The following is a 21334-nucleotide window of genomic DNA, read 5'->3' as shown; positions in this document are numbered from 1 at the left end:
GGAGAAGCTCCAAACCTGCCTGGGAGAGCGTCCAGACTGGGACACAGAGGGGCCACCTCGGGTCCTGCCCTCGCACAAGGGGCAACTGAGGCCCAGAAAGAGGACTGTGTGGCCAGTGGTGGCTGCACATATCCGGACTTAGCCCAGCATGACCACGGCCCCCAGCCTAGGAAGCTAAACAGCAGGGGCCTTGCTGCAGATTTGGACCACGGAGGCCACGCTGGCGGGCTGGGAGCTCTCTGGCGCCCCCTGGAGACGTCATAGGCCTTTCCAGATGGGGCATTGTCTGGACCCTTCTCTGTGGCTGGCAGGTGGAGGTCTGGGGCCCCTCCCTGTCTCTCCTCCCAGAGTGGGAACATGGACTTGGAGACCCTGAGCCCTGCGGCCTGCACAGCTGAGGGTGTCTTTTCCTTTGGGCGGGGGCCCACAGCTGTGTTTGAGAGCCCACTGCCCCACAGCAAAGAAGCCACTGACCTCCAGGGGAGGGTACAATGTTCTCCGGGCTGCGCTCCTTTCGGGGTCCCTGAGCCTCTTCTTCCAGGGAGAGGCGAGGTCGGGCTTCCCTGCTCTGAGAGAGAGCCTCCCTCCCACCCCGGGCAAGAGGGAGCTGGGCAGTCACCCACCACCTGGGCTGCGTGCAGAGCCTGTTGATGGGGCTTGCAGGCACTAGAAACAGCCTCACCAACCTGCCAGGCAGAGCGGCCTCGGCAAAGAGCAGGGGTTGGGGCGGGGCCAGGTGCGACTGAGTGGGTGGGTGGGGACACCTGCGGGGGGAGGGCTGAGGCTGAGCCTGGGACAGAAGTGTTCCTTCTCTTCCTTGCCCGCTCTTCACCTTTACCTCCTACATCTCCATCAAGACTCTAGATCTACCTCCTGGCTGCTCTAGACACATGCTCTTCGCGTCTGCCTCTGCTGTGAATGGACTAAGACGCGAGGAAGCTCCCACGTCAAGTTACTTAGGGGGACAGTCTGGTCCAGTCATTTCCCACCAGGCCAATGGTCAGCCCATAGTGTGGCCTCGGAGGTCCGATGTTCATAGGCATGGTCACTCCACGGTGACCCAGAACGGACCTGGGAGTGGGGCTGTCTTCCTTAGAAGAAGGTGGGAGTGGGGACAGGGGACCATGACCACTGGACAAGCTAGTGTCTGAGCTGGGCTTGGCCTTGTCCCCTCTGGCTCAGAGGCCACACTTGCAGCCCCCACCCCGGCCTCCTTGATTTGGTCCCAGCAATGCCTACTGTGTGCCAAGCACCATGCTGGGCTTATGGGGGTGGGGTGGGGCAGAGAGGAACAAGACTCAGCCCCTGCTCTCAGGGGCTGAGAGTCTCGGGTGGGAGACAGTCTGTCCAAGCGACACAAGTAGCTTGGGGTGTATGAGGAGGGAGAACTCAGCTTTGGCTGAGGCGTGGGGCTACCTCATGGAACGGGTGATATCTGATCTGAGCCACAAACTGGGATTTTAGCACGTGGTTCTGGGGTTGCTGGAAGCACCGTATCTTTTTTGTCATAGATGGTGTAGCATGTCTGCTCTGCGTGGTGCAGCAGGGGCTGGGGAGCTGACTGCGAACCAGTCTGACTTGGTTGGTGAGAGAGCCCAGACTTTGGGAGTTGACCCCAAAGTGGGCAAGGTCAACTCCTGGAGGGCTGAGGGCATGGCCAGGGTGTGGAGAGGGTTGGGTGGGAGTGTCAGAAGGCCTTGTTGGACTGAGCTGCTTTGCTTGTTTGGGGGTAGGGATGGCCAGCCATCAGGCCCTCCCGCTGGGCTCCCAGGGCCTGAATTTAGAACTGGGCAGACACACAGCCCTCTCCACCCAACACCCTGGCTACAGCCTGATGTCAGGGCTAAAATTAGCGTTGTGGCTCTGAGGGTGGCAGGAGACACAGTCATGGGAGTTGCCCTGCCTTCTCTCTCAGAGGTAGTGACCAGGGCAGCTGGAAGATGATGGACACAGGCCTGGACCCAGAGTGGGGTTGGATTTACTGCAGCGGCAAGAAACCGCACAGCCCTCCTAACTTGGCTCTCAGATCAGGAGCCTTGGCGGGTAGGAGCCTTTCTTTCCTGGCCACCCCTTGGCCACTTCCAGCTGCCTGGGGGAACGGGTGGCCAGGTTCTGAACCCCAGGAGCCCACAGCACACTGATCAGGTCAACAGCTCATCCCCACCCCTTCTCCACCTTCTGCTTGCTCAGGTGCTCAGCTGATTTTGTCTCCAGGTTGCCATGGGAACCCTGGGTGGCTGAGGTTTACCTGAACCCGGCTTCCTGAAGAGACGGGCAAGGCAGAGCAAGGGGAACTATTCCCAGCCTGCGCTCTGAGCTTCGCGCTTCATTTGGCTCACAGCCTCTGTCTGGGCTCTGCCTTTTCGGCCTGCCGCCTGGCCTTGTCTTCACCTCCTCCCTCCCCAGAACTCCCCACAGCCTTTCAGGCACCTGTGTGCGTGTCACACGCTCAGTCGTGTCCAACTCTTTGCGACCCCATGGACTGTAGCCCACCAGGCTCCTCTGTCCATGGGATTCTCCAGGTCAGAATACTGGAACAGGTTGCCATTTCCTTCTCCAGGGGATCTTTCTGACCCAGGGATTGAAGCGATGTCTCTTGCATCTGCCGCATTGACAGGTGTACTCTCCACCGTTCAGCCTCCTAGTCCTGACCGTTTGTTCCACTTGCAAAACATCCCTGGGACCCATCCCCTCTGCACTAGCTTCCTTGTCTCTGGCCTAGTCTCCCTTCTTCAGTCTGGTCTGCATACAATGGGAGCACTCCATCAACCACATCCCTGTCTGCCTACTACCCTTGGTGGCTCCGTGTCCCGAGGACAAAGCCACACTCCTGACCGCTGCCTGCTGGACTCAGCTTCTCTGATGCCCCTCTCCACCCACTTCACAGGCTGCAGCCACCCGGGGATGTTGGTTTGTAGACTGCCTAGGTTAGTGTGGCAAGCCCTACTTCTAGAACCACATTCCACACAACAACAGTGTCTTTCTGGAGTTAATGTGTATGCCTTGAAAATGGGGTCCATGTGGAACTCTTTTGAGAAGCTTTGCCTATGTTCCGGCTCCTCAAAATGCACAAGGCATTTTGTTGCACGTAAAAGCCTCAGACAAGTCCTGTAGTAAAGAAGTCTGTTTTGCTTTATTTAATCCAGAGATTCCCAGAGTGTTTGCTCATCAATAAGGAACATCTTTGAACAGTTCTAAGAATTAGTCTCCCTGGACTGCAGTTTGATAAGTGCTGAATGGGCCCTAAAGGATGCTACCCTGTCCTTAACGATCTGGGGTCCTGAGGTCTGCTCCCCCTTGGTACGGAGGGGCCTCCCATGCGGACATCTCAGAGCAAGGTAGGCCTTGGAAAGCTGGCCCCACTGTTAACACCGCTCCCACCTCCTGGCCTGTGAATCAGGTGTGGTTCCGGAATGAGCTTTGTTTAAACCACACAGTGTTCTTTTAAGATTTGACCTGGTTGCCAACATTTAAAACCTGGGAGATTCCACAACAGATTCTGAATTTTAAAGTTCTCTTAAAAAAACACAAAACAAAACCAAGGAGACCTATCAACACACCGTGCATCCAGCCGTCTGTGGAATTGAAGAATGGCAGGAAGCATTTACATGCAAAGCAGATCGGTTCACTCCTGTACCTGCTGAACCCCCGCTGAAAACATTCCAGTGTCTGATCTCCATCAAGGGGAGGGGGGCCCCTTTTCAAATGAGTGCCTCTTCACAAGGGTGACCTATGTCCACCCCCTCCACGGCGTGTCTTTCTGCAAAGGACGGAGGCAGGATGGGCTCCTGGAGTGGTCCTCACATCCTGGGAAGCACCAGGTATGCTATGCAAATCAAGTCAGCGAGGTCCAGTGAAGTCCACTCTCAGCGCCCACGTTCCTGGAAGGTGACGGGTGCCTGAGAGGGGCACACAGGGTCGGGGGCGGCGCTGTGGGGCTGGTGGTGGGAGGCCTGCCCCGGCTGCTCTCACGTCGTCTGCCTGTGGACTCTGCTCATGAGGAGATGCACAGCAGCTGCTCAGGTCACCCTGGCAATCGGAGCGTGCTGGGTGCAAGAATCAGTGCCTGCAGGAGCTAAAACCTGAGAGCAGTGTGGGAGCGACAGGCGGGCACTTCTGAGACTGCTCGCTGCTGCGGAGAGTCCGCTAAAAATAGCTCGTTCCCTCTCGCCTGTCGCTGGTACCTGGGAAAATCCATTCAGGAGCCGCGGCTGGGGCAACCCCTCCTGTGTTGGCGCTGCCTGCTGGGCCCAGAGGTGCGGGGGGAGGTGGTGGGGGTGGGTGGGAGCCAGGGCCCTGCTCTGGGAAGACGGTGGGGAGCAGAGAGAGCTCGGAGTTGAGGGCTCCTGACTGAGGGTGGGTGTAGGGAGGCCCTGGCCTGCCACCCCAACTGCATGCTGTTAGGATAACCTAGTACCCCCCCGACCCGTCCCCCCACCGTCAGGCTCAGGTGGGGCACCAGGATGCATCTGTCCCAGGTGGGCTGGTGGAGGGTGTCAACAGGGACCTCTCCTCCTAGGGCTTAAATTCTCAGAGTACCCCCTGAAACACCTCTCCCCGCAATGAGGATGTCTGACTCCATCCGTCTCCTGCTTTGTCTAGAGATGTCCTGTCTACCTTGAGGGACCCTCGTGTGCCTTCCATTCTATGGGAGGCGACTCACCTCGTCCTACTCAAGTCAGCAGCCCCTCCTCCCAGCATATCCCTCCGCCCCCAGGGCTGCCCTTACCCTAGGGCACCTCAAGATGCTGTGGCACCTTGGACAAGCCACTGGCCCTCTGCGGAATCAAGCTGGAGCCCTGCTCTGAGGTCCAGCTGGCTGGAGCCCATTGCACCTGCTTCTGTGATAGCCTGTAAGTGTTACCATGCCCCTAGAACGTCATCATGGGGCCCTAGAACGGGAGAACTGGAGACCTGGGTGTGACCGCTGCTCCAGATGCCTCTCAGAGATGATTGGGGGGGCGGGGGGTGGTCCAGCCTCTGCTCACGTGCCTCCTAGGGCAGGGCCCTCGCTACCTCCTGGGACAGCCCCACCCTGCCTCTGCTCTGGGTCCTGCCTCTGCCACAGTTCCCTGGGGGCGGCCTCCAGCCTGGCTGAGGGGAGGGGGCTAGATCCAGGACGAGGCTTTAGAGGACAAGTCCCAGGGGCCGACCCCTGCTGGGGCTGGACAACAGGGAGGAGAGACAGGGAAAGTGAGGCTGGAGGTACCCCGCTGCACCCCCAACTGTGGATAGCCTGGTGCTTGTCCTCAGCTGCAGGTGGGGCTGCGGGCCGAAGTGTGAGGAGAGGCCAGGGAGATACAGGGCCTGGTTATGGGGGAAGGAGGGTCCCTGTCCCTGCAAGGGGTTGATCAGGCTGGGCTGGCCTCTGCGATGGTTGGGGGGCTTCCCTCCCCCATGCCCGCTCCTGAGATGACCCTGGCACGAAACCGCCTTCCCTGCCATGGGCCAGGATGACAGCGAGGGTCCGCTGTCCTATTTCTCCTGAACTTGATCCCGAGAAGGGCTGTGAGTACAGAGGTCCGCATGTCCTGGCTTCCCAGCTTTGTCTGTGCTCAGGACCTGGGGCCTTTGTTCCCTGGGGCCTGACTTGTCCATCTGGGCAGGTTCAGAGTTGAACCAGACCGGGTCCAGGTTAGTGGCTGACACTCTGGAGGCTCCAATCTCACTAACCTGAGCAAACTTCAGCATCTTGCTTTGTCTTCTTGTGCCTCAGTCCCTACAAATGTAAAATGGGGATGACAACAGACTGTCTCTCACAGCGCTGCTGTGAAGATTAAATGAATATATATATATATAGTGTAGAGCCTGAAGTATGGTGTTACATAAATAGTCATTAGTATTCCCAGGTCACAGGCTCTTTAGAGAATTCAATAAAATATAGAGACTCTTTTTCAGAAAAAAACCCTGCACCCACTTGTTCAAGTTGGTGTATAATTTCTAGGGCTGTGAACTCCCAGAAGCTTGCATGTATTGGAACATGTGACTGACGTATTCTGACTCTTTATGTTTTCAGTTGATTTTGTTTGGTTAAATTAATATATGCAACTAGTTTTAAAAGTTCAAAGATAAATGGCTGGCCCTGCTTCACCCCCACTTCCAGCCCAGGCTCCTCCAGAGGCCATAGCCCCACGCAGGCATTTCCCAGGACATTTCTCTCCCTCTCTGCACCCCGAGTGGTGTCGGGAGCAGGTGGGTGGCAGGTCCCCTCCCTTATCTTCCCCAGTGACCATGGAGTCAGGCTGTGCCCGTCTGACTCCCTGCCAAGTTCTTGATCCCACCCTCTGAGAGGCTCTGGAGACTGTCCAGGGGCCTCCCACTGCTGTGCCTCCTCGCCCCCACCCCAGGTTCCGATGCCTTGCTTGTTCCCCTAGTGGTCCCCCTGCCTCCACCCTTGTCCCTCACTGGTAACTAGAGCAGCTTTCAAGTTGCAAATCCCACCACACCCTCTCCGGCTGAAAACTCCCCAGTGACTCCCCATCGAATGCAGTGAATTTAGCATCAACATTGAGGGAGAAAAAGTTATGTAAGATTTATGATATCTGGGGTGCAGAAAAAGCAAAAATTTTTCCTGGTAAATATGACATCATCCAAAGGGGCCTGGGGTTGGTCCAGGGGCCTGCGGGCACTCCAGGGTGGGGATGGGGGTAAGGAGGTGGCAACTCCGGGATGAAACCATTTCATGCAAATATATTGAAATGAGGCTTTGGGCTGGTTTGTGGAGCTGGCAGGAACAGAGGCTCTGTGATGCTCCTGTCTCCCACCTCCCCAGCCAGCTGGCCTGACAGTTTCCTTGGGGGAGTCTGGAGGAGGGGTTGTGGAGAGTGACATCTCAGGCCCTGGACCTCAGGGAATTAGGGGGAAAACGGCACACCTGAGCTCATTCACTGCCCTCCTGCCACACTTTGTTGGCTGTTATGCTACAAGGTGTGGTAAAGAATCTGCCTGCGATGCAGGAGACCAGGGTTTGATCCCTGGGTTGGGAAGTTCCTCTGGAGAAGGGAATGGCAATCCACTCCAGTATTCTTGCCTGGAGAATTCCATGGACAGAGAAGCCTGGCGGGCTGCAGTCCATGGGGTTGCAAAGAGCTGGACGCGACTGAGTGACTAACACGTATTCTACAAGGTCAGATGCAAGCAGCCTGTGGCAGGTACAGTGGTTGGGTTTCTGGCTCATATCTGAGTGACACTCTCTTTTCTTTTCAGTTTTAAATGGGCCTCAGATACACGGAGCTGGGTAATCACAATCCCTGGTTATGACACACTCCTTATTGGCCTATACAGGGCCCCTTTAATTAAGCAGTTTGTTTACAATGGTTTATTTTTTTTAAAAAGCTTTTCTATTAAGAATATATTTATTTATTTATTTATCTGGCTGTGCTGGGTCTTATTTGCACTCGTGGGATCTTCAGTCTCCATTATGGCATGTAGAATCTTTACCTGGGGCATGTGGGATTTTTAGTTACAGCATGGAAATTCTTAGCTGTGGCATGTGAGATCTAGTTCCCTGACCAGGGATTGAACCCAGGCCCCCTGCACTGGGAGTGTGGAGGCTTAGCCACTGGATTACCAGGGAAGTCTTACAATGACCTATTTTTGTTTACAATAATATAGTGAACAGGTGTGAACTCAGAACTCAACCTAAGATCTATAGCTTTAACAATACTTGCACTAATCTTGTACTCTTCCTCCCTTATCTTATTCCCCTGCCTCCCTCTCAGAGGGTAATCACAATGCTCAATTTTGTGTTTAACACTATCTTGACTTTAAATATAATTTTATTATTGTATCCATCAGGATGAACCAGGTTATGCTGCAGTAACAAATAATCCCTCATCTCAGTAGCTTTACCCAACAAAATTTTATTTCTCACTCATGCCACATGGCCATTGTAGATTAGCCAAGGACATTGCAGACATGGACCCCAGGCACGGCGCAGCCACCCTCCTATGAGATTGCTACTCAACACTAAGATCTGGGGTTTGCTTTGGCAGGGGAAGAGAGTAAGAACTAAGCACCCATACTTAGGTGTTTCTGCCCTAAACTGACATTGAACACTTTGGTGACATTTCACTGGCCAAAGCTCTTCCCATGGCTCTCCCTAATTTCAAGAGGGCAGGTACCTACAAAGGAGGAAAAATTGGAGTTTTTGGTGAGCTCGGAGCTTGGATACCTCAGTCACATACCTGTGGATACTGAAATAATATGTTTTCATTGTTCTTTTGTTTTTATTGAGAGATAATTGACATACAGCACTGTGTAAGTTTAAGGTGTAGAACATAATGATTTGATTTACACACATCATGAAATGATGACCACAGTAGGCTTAGTGAACATCCATCATCTCATATAGCTTCAACATTAAAGAAATAGAAACATTTTTTTCTTGGGATGAGTGAGCAATATGATTTTGATTTTAGTTGTGAACCTTATAGAAAGGCATCCATCACGTTATATGTGATCTTCTGAGATTTACTTCTTCACTCAACATTGTTAAGTGTTGCTAAGATTTATTCACACGACTGTATGTAGCTGTGACTTCTCCCATTTTATTACAGTTTAGGGCTTCACAGAGTGATTCTATCCCCACGTACCCATTTTCCTTTCAAAGGGTATTTGGATTGTTCAGTTTTTATTTGCGTTTGTTTTGGTTTTTGCTATTACACACACTGCTACAGCGAACAGTCTCATCTTGAAATTTCGCTTGGATTTCATCATCCTAAACTGTGGACTTTGAGCTACTTGCAGTTCACGGAGAGTTCCATGCAGCTCCTGCCTCAGCCTTCGTGACCCCACAACCCAGGCGCTCTGGCCTCTCAGTGACGGAGGCAACTCTGCTGGGCCTCCTCGCCCTCCTGCCGTCTTCCCCACGGGGCAGACTAGTGAGCAGGGCCACCTGGCCCTCTGTCTGCAGTGACACTTCTGCTTCTCCAAGCGCTTAACGTTAGGAGGTAGGTCAGTCTACAGCGGGGGCACTGTATCAGTGGTCAGGTCCTTCCTTCCTTTTCTCCCCCCAGTACATACTAGGCTTTGGCTAAGAATCATGTCCTGTGCTGGGTGCTGGAGAAACAGACTGACTCATTCAATTACAAAGCAGACATTTATTTATTTTGGTTTATGTGCCAAACTCCGCTGGGCTGAGACCGCAAACAGAGAGACCTATCCTCAAGGAGTTCACAGTCTAGGGACTTCCCTGGTGGTCCAATGGCTAAGGGTCCACGCTCCCAATGCAGGATGCCTGGGTTCGATCCCTGGTTGGGGAACTAGATCCTGCTTGCCACAACTAAGAGTCTGCAGGCTGCAACTAAAGATCCCGCGTGCTACAATGACTCAGCCAGATAAGACCCAGCACAACCAAGTAAATAATAAATAAATGTTAAAAAAAAAGAGTTCACAGTCTAGATGAGGAAACAGAGGACGCAGACACAGTCCTAGACTTGCTGATGTAGAAGATGTGCTGCTTTACAAGTCACATCGTACATTCTTGTAAATACAAGGATTCAAATAGCCTAAATATTTTTACTTACATGTATGTCTATGGTCACTGCAGATGGTGACTGCAGCCATGAAATTAAAAGACGCTTACTCCTTGGAAGAAAAGTTATGACCAACCTAGATAACATATTCAAAAGCAGAGACATTACTTTGCCAACAAAGGTCCATCTAGTCAAGGCTATGGTTTTTCCAGTGGTCATGTATGGATGTGAGAGTTGGACTGTGAAGAAAGCTGAGCACTGAAGAATTGATGCTTTTGAACTGTGGTGTTGGAGAAAACTCTTGAGAGTCCCTTGGACTGCAAGGAGATCCAACTAGTCCATCCTGAAGGAGATCAGCCCTGGGTGTTCTTTGGAAGGAATGATGCTAAAGCTGAAACTCCAGTACTTTGGCGACCTCATGCAAAGAGTTGACTCACTGGAAAAGACTCTGATGGTGGGAGGGATTGGGGGCAGGAGGAGAAGGGGATGACAGAGGATGAGATGGCTGGATGGCATCACTGACTCAATGGATGTGAATCTGGGTAAACTCCGGGAGTTGGTGATGGACAAGGAGGCCTGGCGTGCTGCGATTCATGGGGTCGCAAAGAGTCGGACATGACCGAGGGACTGAACTGAACTGAACTGAACTGATGTCTACGGCTCTATGTCTCCATATCTCTGTCTGTCTAGGTATGTATGTATCTATTGTCTATCCATGTAGCGAATGTGATTTTATTTAAGTAAATTCAGCATCCTCTGTACCAGGATAGAATAGGAAATCAAATCTTGATTGGTAGAGTATCATTTTTATAGATCATAAGAGTTTTAAGCTAAAATCCATGTTTTAAGTTCTTCTAGTTGGGGGCCACTTAAAAGTTCTCCTAGAGAGATGGATAGCTCCAGCTTTTAGCTGCTCTTTTGATTTTTCTCTAAGTCCTATCTTCTTTTTTATTCTATTCTCTGTTGCTGGTGGACCAAAATATCACTACATTCTCTTGGGAAGTTAAGAATAAGCTTGACCCTAGCAATGGCCCTACCGCTTTTGACCCATGGCTTACAAATGGAAAATGCTGGGGAAGTAACCCAGATTCTACCTCTGATCAGTGATGTGGCTTGTTGTTGTTGCTTTAATTAAGAATTCCCACAGGAAGTGACACGGGAGTCTTTGCTGTGATGTCTCGGGCTGCCTTGTCCAGCTTCACTTCAAGAGGATGGTATTATTTTCCTGCTTGTGCTCAGTTGCTCAGTCGTGTCTGACTCTTTGTGACCCCATGGACTGTAGCCTGTCCTTGGGATTTCCCAGGCAAGAACACTGGAGTGGGTTGCCATTTCCTCCTCCAGGGGATCTTCCTGACCCAGGGATCGAACCTGCATCTCCTGTGTCTCCTGCATTGGGAGGAGGATTCTTTACCACTGAGCCACCTGGGAAGCCCCAGTCGGCCCACAAACTCAGCAGCAGAGGCTCCCTGATGCAGGCATCCGAGGAGATATGCTTGCCCAGAGGAGGACTGCTGTAACTCTGCTTGTGGCTGGTGGGGGAGAATTCACAGAGAGGGTGGCACGTCCGTGGTGCCCTGAAGAATCAGCTGGTATTAGCCAGAGAGTGAAGCGGGGGCTGGAATTCCAAGCCAAGGAACAGCCTGTGCAAAGGCACAGAGACAGGACAGGGCATAGTGCCTAAAGGAGGCAGCACCAGGTTGCAGAGGCCAGGACAGAAGTCATTCAGGGGATGAGCTATGTGCCTCCCTGTGTTCAGCAAGACTTCTGGTTCTCCCCTCATTCTAGGGACGTGCCCTCTTGAAAGTAGGGGGAAGCGGCGGCGCCTTGCACGGCAGTGTGTGATGGGTGTTTTAAAAATTGAGGTATAATTGACAGATAACATTAGTTTCAGGGGTAAGAATTTTTAAGAAGTTGTAGTAAAATGTATAACGTGAAGTTTGCCATTTCACCATTTAAAGTGTACAATTTATTGGCATTAGGTACATTCGCAATGTTGTACAACCATCACCACATCCATTTCAAGAAATTCATCTTCCCAAACAGAAACTCTGTCCCCACAGAGCAAAATTCCCCTCCCCTCTCCCCCACCTCCAGCCCCTGACAACCACGGTTCTACTTTCTGTCTCTACAAATTTGCCTATGCTAGGTACCGCTTACAAGCAGAATCATACAATATTTGTCCTTTTGTGTCTGGCTTCTTTCACTTGGCATAATGATTTCAAGATTCGCCCATGCTGTAGCACATATCAGAATTTCATTTCTGTTCATGGCTGAATAGTATTATGACACAGTGGGATTTTGACTTTCTCCTGGAAGTATTGACATGCTGGGGAGGGTTACGTAGGATGACAGCGAGTGCCTGGTGTTCAGGATGCTCTCAGACCCGTGTGTGGGAGGATGGGGAGGAGGGTGGTGGTCTGCAGGCACCCGTGGTGATAGTTTGTTCAGTAGAATTATGACCCTTGCAGCCCGATGTAGCTGCAGCTCCCTCAGGAAGCTTGTCTTCCCCTCTGAAACCCCCAGGGCCCTGTCTGTCTTCAGAGTATCAACAGCTGAACCGCACAAGCTCTGTTATCTGCTAATCTTTGGGCGGGTGGTGATTGTGCCTCCAGCACTCTAGGACCATCAAGCCTGACCCCAGTTTCTCCTCCCTCTGTCCCCCACGGCACACAGCCCAGTGCCCTGCGGAGGCCTCAGTGGACACAGGAGTTGGGATTCAGGAAGAAAGGACATCGATGGCAGGTGTGGCCCTGGAGGAGTCAGTCTTTCCTGCCACCTACCTCCTTTTGCTCCCAGCCCTGGATGCTTGGGTCGGACGGCATCCCGCTGGAGCTTTCATCTCCAGAGCTGGTGCTGAAGGAGACAGAACAAGCCTCAGGGGTGTCGATAACAGGGTTATAATCCGGCGGGATGAGACTGAGCTCTCTGGAGTCTCATAGCATTTTTCCAGCCCCGGCCACTTTATTACCATATCGCTGAGTGATGGGGCTCCGGGGAGCTGTGGTTCCAGCAGCCGCTCCGCACGCCCCGCTGACGATTGATCAAGTACGGTTAGGCTGAGCAAATTCACGCTGCTTCCTGCCACCCTGTGTTCTGTCCTCCCCCTTAGCTTCCTCTCTCTCTTGCTCCTCAGGCTTCCCCTCTGGGCGGTGGAGATTTGGACCCCCTTGCTGCAAGGGCCCTGGCATGAGAGCAGCAGGCCACGGAGGCCGACCCTGGGGGGCTGTGGTCTCAGGCCCCCCGAATCCTCATCGTGTGACCCTGGGCCTCAGTTTCCTTCTCCAAACAGTCAGGGGGTTGGGCCAGTCGTTGTCTGAGGTTCCTTTCAGCCTTGAATACTCTGTGACTTAGTATTTTTCTTTCTTCAAGATTTCAAAGCAAATTACAGAGTATTTTCTTTCAAGAGCGTGACAGTGTGACGGAATTGGGTGGGCATGCTAATTTCTGTCTTTCCTTCACTCTACAGGAACCCCGGGCAATGAGGACATCCTCTTTTCTCCTCCGGGGAAACATGGTACTAGCGCCAGGCCAGTGGCTGGTGACTCGCCCCAAGGTTGTCTTAGAGCCCATTAGGTCAGAGCTTGTGGGAGAACCAGATGCCATCCTGATGCAATAAACACAGAGTAGCCCACCCAGAAAGAGGGCTCCCTGAGCAGGCTGGGCAGGGAACCCAGAGCCCACCTCTGGCCCCCATCTCAGGCTGGATCTAACTGTGCCCACTCTCACATCGCTGCATGTCTGCTGTGCTCCGGAAGCTCTCTGGGGAAGGACATTTCACAGATGAGGAAATTTACCAGTCTAGAGTTTTATAACCACAATATTGGGCCAAGTCATTCTACTGAGAAGTCGTCAGTGATTTAACTTTCTTTCTAAGTATGTGGAGAGATTAACTAAAGAACGGCTGAGCCCCATCTTAAGCAGATCCAAAGAACGATAATTTTCTTCACAAGAACTTTTTTTCTCCCCACCTGGAAAACAGTGACTCTGGTCTTGTTAGGCAGCCCCTCCTCACTGTCTGCCTGCAAAAGTGAACCTCAAACACCAGTACTAGAGACTGCTCTGTAGATGCATAGCCTTCTGTTCTAAGATCTGTTGTTCTCCCCAAGGGAGAGTGAGGGGAGCCTGGACTGCTTGGCAGTGTTCCCCAGGGACATTGGCTTTCTCTCATCTCTGGCATCTTTTTTTTTTTCTTTTGCTATTTAAAAAAATATTAAAAAAAATTTAAACCTATTTTTTGTTTTGGCTGTGATGGGTCTTCCTTGTAGCACTAGGGCATCTCTTTAAATGCAGAGATCAGGCTTAGTTGCCCCCTGGCATATGAGACTTTAGTTCCCCGACCAGGGCGCGAACCCACATCCCTTGCATTGGAAGGCAGATTCTTAATCACTGGACCACCAGGGAAGTCCCACCTCTGGCATCTTGAACGAGGTTATATGCACAAGATTGGTCTGAATCAGCCTCAGGGAGGAGGCTTCAAGGAAAGATACTTCATAGTCCCACTGCAACTAGGAGGTGACTTGGGGAGACATAGGAAAAACTGGGGTTGTGGGAGTGGGGTTGGGATGTGGGTTCTGTTTCTGGTTGTGCCACTCAACACCATCCACAGTCTCTGCCTCTCTGACCCTCAGTGACAGCCCCACCCTCCCCACTTCACTGGGTGTTCAGAGGATGCAAACGAGGTAGGAAACCTGAAAGCATCTGGCAAAGATTTCTACCCCCATTTCCTGGTCAAAACATTCAGGCCTGCATTTAAAGTCTATCATCAAACCACTCGAAAAGAAAAAGATCAGCTATAATGGGATTACCCAAACAAATTGTATGTTATTGTTCGGTCGCTAAGTCATGTCGAACTCTTTGCCACTCCATGGGCTGCAACACGCCAGGCTTTCCTGTCCTTCACCATCTCCTGGAGTTTGCTCAAACTCATGTCCACCGAGTCAGTGATGCCATCCAACCATCTCATCCTCTTTTTCCCCCTTCTCCTCTTGCCCTTCAGCATCAGGGCCTTTTCCAACTAGGCACTTCACATCAGGTGGCCAAAGTATTGGAGCTTCAGCTTCAGCATCAGTTCTTCCAATGAATATTCAGGGTTGACTTCCTTTCGGATTGCCTGGTTTGATTTCCTTGCAGTCCAAGGGACCCTCAAGAGTCTTCTCTAGGACCACAATTTGAAGGCATCAATTCTTTGGTGCTCAGACTTCTTTGTGGGCCAATTCTCACATCCATACATGACTACTGGGAAAAAAGCTTTGACTATACAGACCTTTGTTGTCAAAGTGATGTCTCTGTTTTTTAATATATTGTCTAGGTTTGTCATAGCTTTCCTTCCAAGGACTAAGCGTTTTTTTTTTTTAATTTCGTGGCTGCAGTCACTGTCTGCAGTGATTTTGGAGCCCAGGAAAATAAAATCTGTCACTGTTCCCACTTTTCCCCCATCTGTTCACCATGAAGTGATGGGACTGGATGCCATGATCTTAGTTTTTTGAATGTTGAGTTTTAAGCCAGCTAAGTGATAACTTTTAAAAACAAATTTAGAAAGTTTTTATAGCATGTAAAGATGTAACTCTGCAGAGCAGATGTGATGAAATAATTTGACTGTTGTATCTCTCTGTTGCTTTTGTTTCCTATTAAAATAATTTTTAAAAATCTTTTCTTTATTGTTTTCTTCCTTTTACTTTCTGTTTTTACTTACTGTTTTTCTTTTTTTTTCCCTCTGTTTTGGAATTTAAGAACTTAAGGTGTTTAAAATTTTTCCATGTTTTAATGAATTCATTTAAGATTATACATTTACTTCTAAATATTGCTTTAGTTGCATATCACAACCTATAAATTGTATTTATAATCTTTAGTGGCACTCTTACATTTTCAATATACACATTTACTTATTTTTTTAAAACAAAGTTTATGGGTTATTCAGTATCTTTATTATCCTCTGGACAAGTACTCAATTTCATTGTCTAAAATATTACGTCTTTTTTTTAAAAAGATAACTGTAGCTATTATTATTATTATCATTTTATGGTCAATTTTTGTTGTTTAGTTGCTCAGTCACGTCCAACTCTTTTTGCGACCTCCCAGGGACGGGGGAGCCTGGTGGGCTGCCGTCTATGGGGTCGCACACAGTCGGACATGACTGAAGCAACTTAGCAGCAGCAGCAGCAGCAGCATGGACTATAACTTGCCAGGCTCCTCTGTCTATGGGTTTCTCCAGGCAAGAATATTGGAGTGGGTTGCCATTTCCTTCTTCAGGGGATCTTCCCAACCCAGGGATCAAACCTGTGTCTCCTGCATTGCAGGTGGATTCTTTATTGCTGAGCCATTGGGGAAGCCTTTATGGTCAACATTTCAGTTAGTGTATATGTATGTATGTATGCATGCTTACACACAGGAAACCCTAATATATATGTATATGCATATGTATATGTGTATATATACATATATGTATACGAATTTCTGGACTCATTCTTATGTTTGTACAGCCTACCTTTTCCATTAGGTCCACTTATCATTTTGCTGAAGTACATTCTTTAGAACTTCTTTCAATGAAGGTCCCTGGGTATAAATTTTCTAGTCTTTGTAAGTCTGACAAAGGTTTTATTTTGTTTTATTCTCGAGTGATTATTTAGTTGCACATGGAATTTTAACCTCCATTTTTTTTATACTCAGTACTTTGAAGCATTTGCTCCAGGGATTTCTGGCCTCTTACTGATGAGAGGTCTGTATGTCTTCTTGTCAGGACTTTGATAGGCGAAAGGTCTTTTCTCTCTGGAAGCCTCTACATTTTAATCCTTATTTTTGGTGTTCTGCAGCTGCACTACCGTGTGTCTAGCTGTGATTCAGCTGTATTTATGATGCCAGACATTCCATGTTTACTTCCACCCTGAGAACTTATCTTTTCCTTTAATTCTAGGAAATAATCTGCTTTTATATTTCTGACTATTACTTCTCTTCCATCCCTTGATTCTCTTCTCCTATTAGGCATCTGTTAGATCCTCCCGACAAATGGCATGCTGCCATCCATGGGGTTACAAAGAGTGGGACATGACTTAGCGACTGAACAACAGCAACTCAATTTACTTTCCATTTTTCTTAATGGACTGTTTATATCTTTACCTTTCTATGCTGTGTTCTACTTAAATTCCTTAGCACTAGCTTCCAATTCACTAAATTTCCCTTTGGCCATGTGTAGTTTAGAATTTATCCAAGTTTGGAGGGTTTTCCCCCAATGAGTATGGACTCTCACATGAGTCCATACATTTCACTTCTAAGATTTTCAATGGGTTATTTTTACATCTATCTACTCTTGTTACATTTATGCTTATTTTTATTCCTTTTGGCAGATGCTGTCTTTTCTCCCATTTTTTAAAGGTTTCTAAACAGGCTTTTGTTGAAACTGAGCAGGACCCTGTGTGGTGGCCTTCTTGGGGACAAACCCCCTCCCTCATCGTGTCCCCTGCCTCCTGTTTGTAGTAAAGCTTTAGGCTCCTAGGTCTTCAAGCACTTCCCAGGTGGCGCTGGTGGTAAAGAACCACCTGCCAATGCAGGAGACTCATGAGATGCTGGTTCGATCCTTGGGTCAGGAAGATCCCCTGGAGGAGGAAATGGCAACACATTCCAGTATTCTTGCCTGGAAAATCCCATGGACAGAGGAGCCTCGAGGGCTACAGTCCACAGGGTCGTGAAGAGTCGGACACGACTGAAGCTACTTACCACACATGCACGTCCTATGTCTTCATGGAGTTTCAAAGAAAAAATTTAATCAGAAAAGTGAGAAAATGCAGAAGCAAAGGAAAGCAGTCAAGCAAGACAAAAGCAATAATAGTTAAGCCGCAAGACAAAGTCAAGTACCTTTCATTCCTCCCCAGGGCTATAGATGAATATTCTGAGCCATATCTTTAATTTATTTTGCAAATAAAACCCCCCAGGTGGAAAAAGTTAATTGCACGCTGACCACCAGCATGTAGACCCTAGGTCCATTGAAACCAGAAGGATGATGACTGAGATTCCAGAAACATCACCCTGTCACCTCACCATCAAGCAATTAGAGAATTGTGCATGAGCTGATCACATACCCTGTGACTCTCCCTTGCACTGTCTTAAAAAACCCTTCCCTGAAAGCCATCCAGGAGTTCAGGTCTTTTGAGCACAAGCTGTCCAACCTCCTTACTTGGCCCCTGCATTAAATGTCAAGTTTTCCTTCACCACAAAGTGGTGTCAGTAGATTGGCTTTACTGTGCAACAGGCGAGTTGCCCCAAGTTTGGTTTGGTAACAATGTTAAGCCATTTAAAGATTATTCTATTAGTTATTTTCTCTGCAATAAGTTCATCTTCTAACTGTTGATTTTGCTTTAACATCAATGTTCTTTATGCATTTTGAAATTTTGCTCTATAAGCACATCCTGAGGGGGCAGTTTTTCTCTGTATTTTTCCCAGCAACTGTTGGTTTTGTAGTTGCTCCTTTAATCCCCTGAAGTCCTGAGTGCAAAACCAGGTCTTATTTTTTTCTTATTGTCTAAAATGTTGGTTTTTATCCTTCTTTTATATCCTGCTTAAGGCTCTATCCCTTGGTGATCTTGTAGGTATTGCGAACTCCGTCCCTAAACCAGCATGCGGCTTTGCTGGGTCAGCTTCCTCTGGCTTCCCTGGGTTGTACATTCTTTATTATTTTTTTTATTTTTAAGTTTACTCTGTCACTGTTAAAGTTTTGCATAAAAGTGGAGGGAGTTAGTGGTAGGCCCACAGAGCACAAGTTTAGAGAAGAATCCTGACTGAAGGTCCACTGTTACTATAAGTCTAGCACCTTTCTCCCTAAAATGTAGCCAACAAAGACCTTTGAATATTGTGACATAGTGTCAGTTCCAGGCTTGCTGCTGCAGGTTTGGCCCCAGCTCCAGGATCCAGGCCTGGAGATGCTCTGCCCTGCATCCCATGGCTTAGAGTGAGCTCCATCGTGGAGCTTCAGCCTTCCCTCACACCCCTGCAGTGTGGTCCATGCCTGCCTTATTCTCTAATTTCCTTCTCTGGGTCTCTGCAGTACTCTGCAGGTGCTGGAGATGAGCCCTGATCCCTGGCTCTGTCTGCTGGGCCCCAATGCTTCTCCTCTATTATTTTCTCTTCCTCCCTCAGTCATCTTCTACTGGAGCAGAGCCTTGCTCACAGGATCCCCTGGCTTAGGGGACTTGGATTTACAGAGGCCCTGGAAACCAGAACTATAGCGTTGTCTGGCCAGAAGCCTAGACACACACACCTGCAGGCACACAAACATATAAACAATTTTTTAAAACACAGGTATGTTTATAGCTGTTCTATATCCTACATTACATTATAAACACGTCTTCTTGTCATTAGTAGTTCTTTAATATTTCAAAGGTGCTTACTACCATTTACTCAGTCTTTCCTTCAGTGTTATTTCCAGTCACTCTTAATTAAGAGGTAACCTGATGACTCAAGGCTTTGTCCACACTTTAGATTATGTCTTCAGGAAAGACCCCAGAAGGGAATGACAATGTAAAAATCAATATATAGACACTATTGATACTACATATAAAATAGATAACTAATGAGAACCTACCGTGTAGCACAGGGAATTCCACTGGCTGCTCTGTGGTGACCTAAATGGGAAGGAAATCTGAAAAAGAGGATATATATATATAATATATGTATACACACACACACATATATATGTGTAACTGATTCACTTTGTTGTACAGTAGGAACTAATACAACATTGTAAAGCAACTATACTCCAGGGCATGCGTGGATAGTCATTTCAGTCGTGTCCAACTCCTTGCAACCCTGGGGACTGCAGCCTGCCAGGGTCCTCTGTTCATGGGATTCTCCAGGCAAGAATACTGGAGTGGGGTGCCATGCCCTCCTCCAGGGGATCTTCCCAACCCAGGGGTCAAAACCATTTCTGCAGCTCTTGCATTGCAGGAGGATTCTTTATTACTAAGCCACCAGGGAAGCATAATCTATACTCCAGTAAAATTTAATTAATATAAGTCAGAGGCTCTGGCTATTGATGTCTGTCTAGAGTGGGTGCCTGCATCCTGGTGACATTGGGATTTGAGCTGCCCTCACCCCAGCCTACTCACCCCCAGTAGCTCATGGCTTGCTGTGAGCAGGGAAGGCACCTAGATGATGCTTCAGACAGTGAGTGACTTTATTTCCTCTGGTCAAGAGTTCCCTGATTACAAACTCTTTAGTTGCTTTAAGAAACTCCTGGTTGGGCCCCAGATACGGGGAATGAAGTACCCGAGTGAGTGGGAAGGCCTCTGGCTCACCAAATCAAGTTTCTGAAAGGCTACCAGATGTGAGCTTTGACACCTAACGACAAAAAGGCTCAGAGTTTTATGTAGTGAATGTTTTCTGAGGTTCCCGCTTTACAGTTTGCTGAATTGTTTTCTTCTATGCCTCCATAAACCTTGCAAACTAAACGGCAAGGCGGAGGTCCTTATTCTCCCCATTTTCCAGAGGAGCTGACTGAGGCTCAGAGCCACCTGGACAGTGTTTCTTAAAATGCAGTGTGCACATGAGTCACCAGAGATCTTACTAAAACACAGATTTGGATTCAGGTGATCTAAGATTCTGGTTTCTAACAGGTGATGTCAATGCTGCTGGTCGAAGGACCTTACTTGAAGAGGGAGGTGCCAGGGAGCGCTGCTATGCTGTACATGTCCTAAGGGACTGAATAGGGGCCCGAGTCTGTCTGACTCCAAGCTTGCACCCCGCGTCTGCTGTTCTCACCTAGATTCCTGCAGTCTAACCACTTACTTTTCAGGATGGCAGAGAGTTGGATGCTTCTGCTGGAGGGAGAGAAAGCTTTGTTCAGGAAGGGGCTGCCTGCTCCAGGCCCCCCTCCCCTTCCTCGAGATTTAATGAGGAAAAGACGGATGGAAGGGGATTGTCTCAGAGGTAGTGAAGCACCACAGCCAGGCAGCCATCCATGGGTCTGTTGGAAAAATTAATTTTTTAATTAAAAACATCTTTTTCTCCCCCTCTTCTTTCCCCTTTTGCTTTAATGTCTCAGTCTGGAGTAATTATGAGTCGCTCTGGGGAGACTGAATCTTAGAAAAATGGTTGGTGCGACTGGCAAAGAATTTATCTGATTAACTTGGGCTCAGCTTTTGAAGAAAGCGAAAGAGAAGTAAAAAGAAAAAAAGGAGGAGGGAAAGCCCCAGGTCCCCATTCTCCTTCTGGCACAAAAGTTAATCACAGCATCTTGGAGGCCAGGTGGGTGCTGGCCACTCCTTCAGGCCAGCCCATTCAGGATGGGTGGGGAGGGCCAGAGCTTATCTGCTTTCCCTTTTCAGGACCCCACTGTCCCCTGCCCCAGCCAGGGCTCCACCTGTCCTTCAAGTTTTCTTCCAGAGCCAGAACATGTCACTGTGACTAACTCAGCAAGGGAGAGGGTCTCTTAGACAGGGTTCCTGAAAAGCAGAGCAGGAAAAGGAGATCCGAGGGCTAGAGGTTTATTAAACGAGTGCTTTCAAGTGATGCCAAAAGTGGGATAGGGCGGGGAGGAAGCTAGGCAAGGATGAGGGGTCAGCTGAAGTCTGCTCTCTGCCTGATCCCAGGGGAGCCCTGGAGCTTGAATAGCATCAGAGTTGTCAGGAGGCAAAGGGGCTGGGGGCAGGGGGGTGGGCTTTTGCTCCTGGATCTGTCAGCCATTGGCTGTGGGTTGTAAACCTTCAAGCATTTCCCGATAAGGTCGGTCTCCCTTGGCTGAGGGCAATGCTCTAGAGAAGGACAGCTGTGAGCTGTTGACAGCCAGAACTCACAGCAGTGCTCAGAGGGTGGGGGAGGGGGGTGAGGATGGGGGGGATACACTGGTGGAAGGGATCTGGATGAGGCACCAA

The 21334-nt window shown here is 49.3% G+C and overlaps 1 long non-coding RNA gene across 1 annotated transcript; it reads right to left on the bottom strand.

Moving 5' to 3' along the window:
- Window positions 1-16799: 16799 nt before the first annotated feature.
- LOC129634052 (uncharacterized) lies at window positions 16800-21066 on the bottom strand. The gene is made up of 3 exons (XR_008705391.1): window positions 20250-21066; window positions 19048-19104; window positions 16800-17065 (listed from the first exon to the last, which is right to left on the bottom strand). It is a non-coding gene; the product is annotated as an uncharacterized LOC129634052 (long non-coding RNA).
- Window positions 21067-21334: the final 268 nt, after the last annotated feature.

The sequence above is a fragment of the Bubalus kerabau genome, chromosome 19 (genome assembly GCF_029407905.1).
Source record: "Bubalus kerabau isolate K-KA32 ecotype Philippines breed swamp buffalo chromosome 19, PCC_UOA_SB_1v2, whole genome shotgun sequence".
NCBI classification, from domain to species: domain Eukaryota; kingdom Metazoa; phylum Chordata; class Mammalia; order Artiodactyla; family Bovidae; genus Bubalus; species Bubalus kerabau.
Note: the sequence above shows the minus strand (reverse complement) of the source record. Positions and strands in the feature narration are given on the sequence as shown.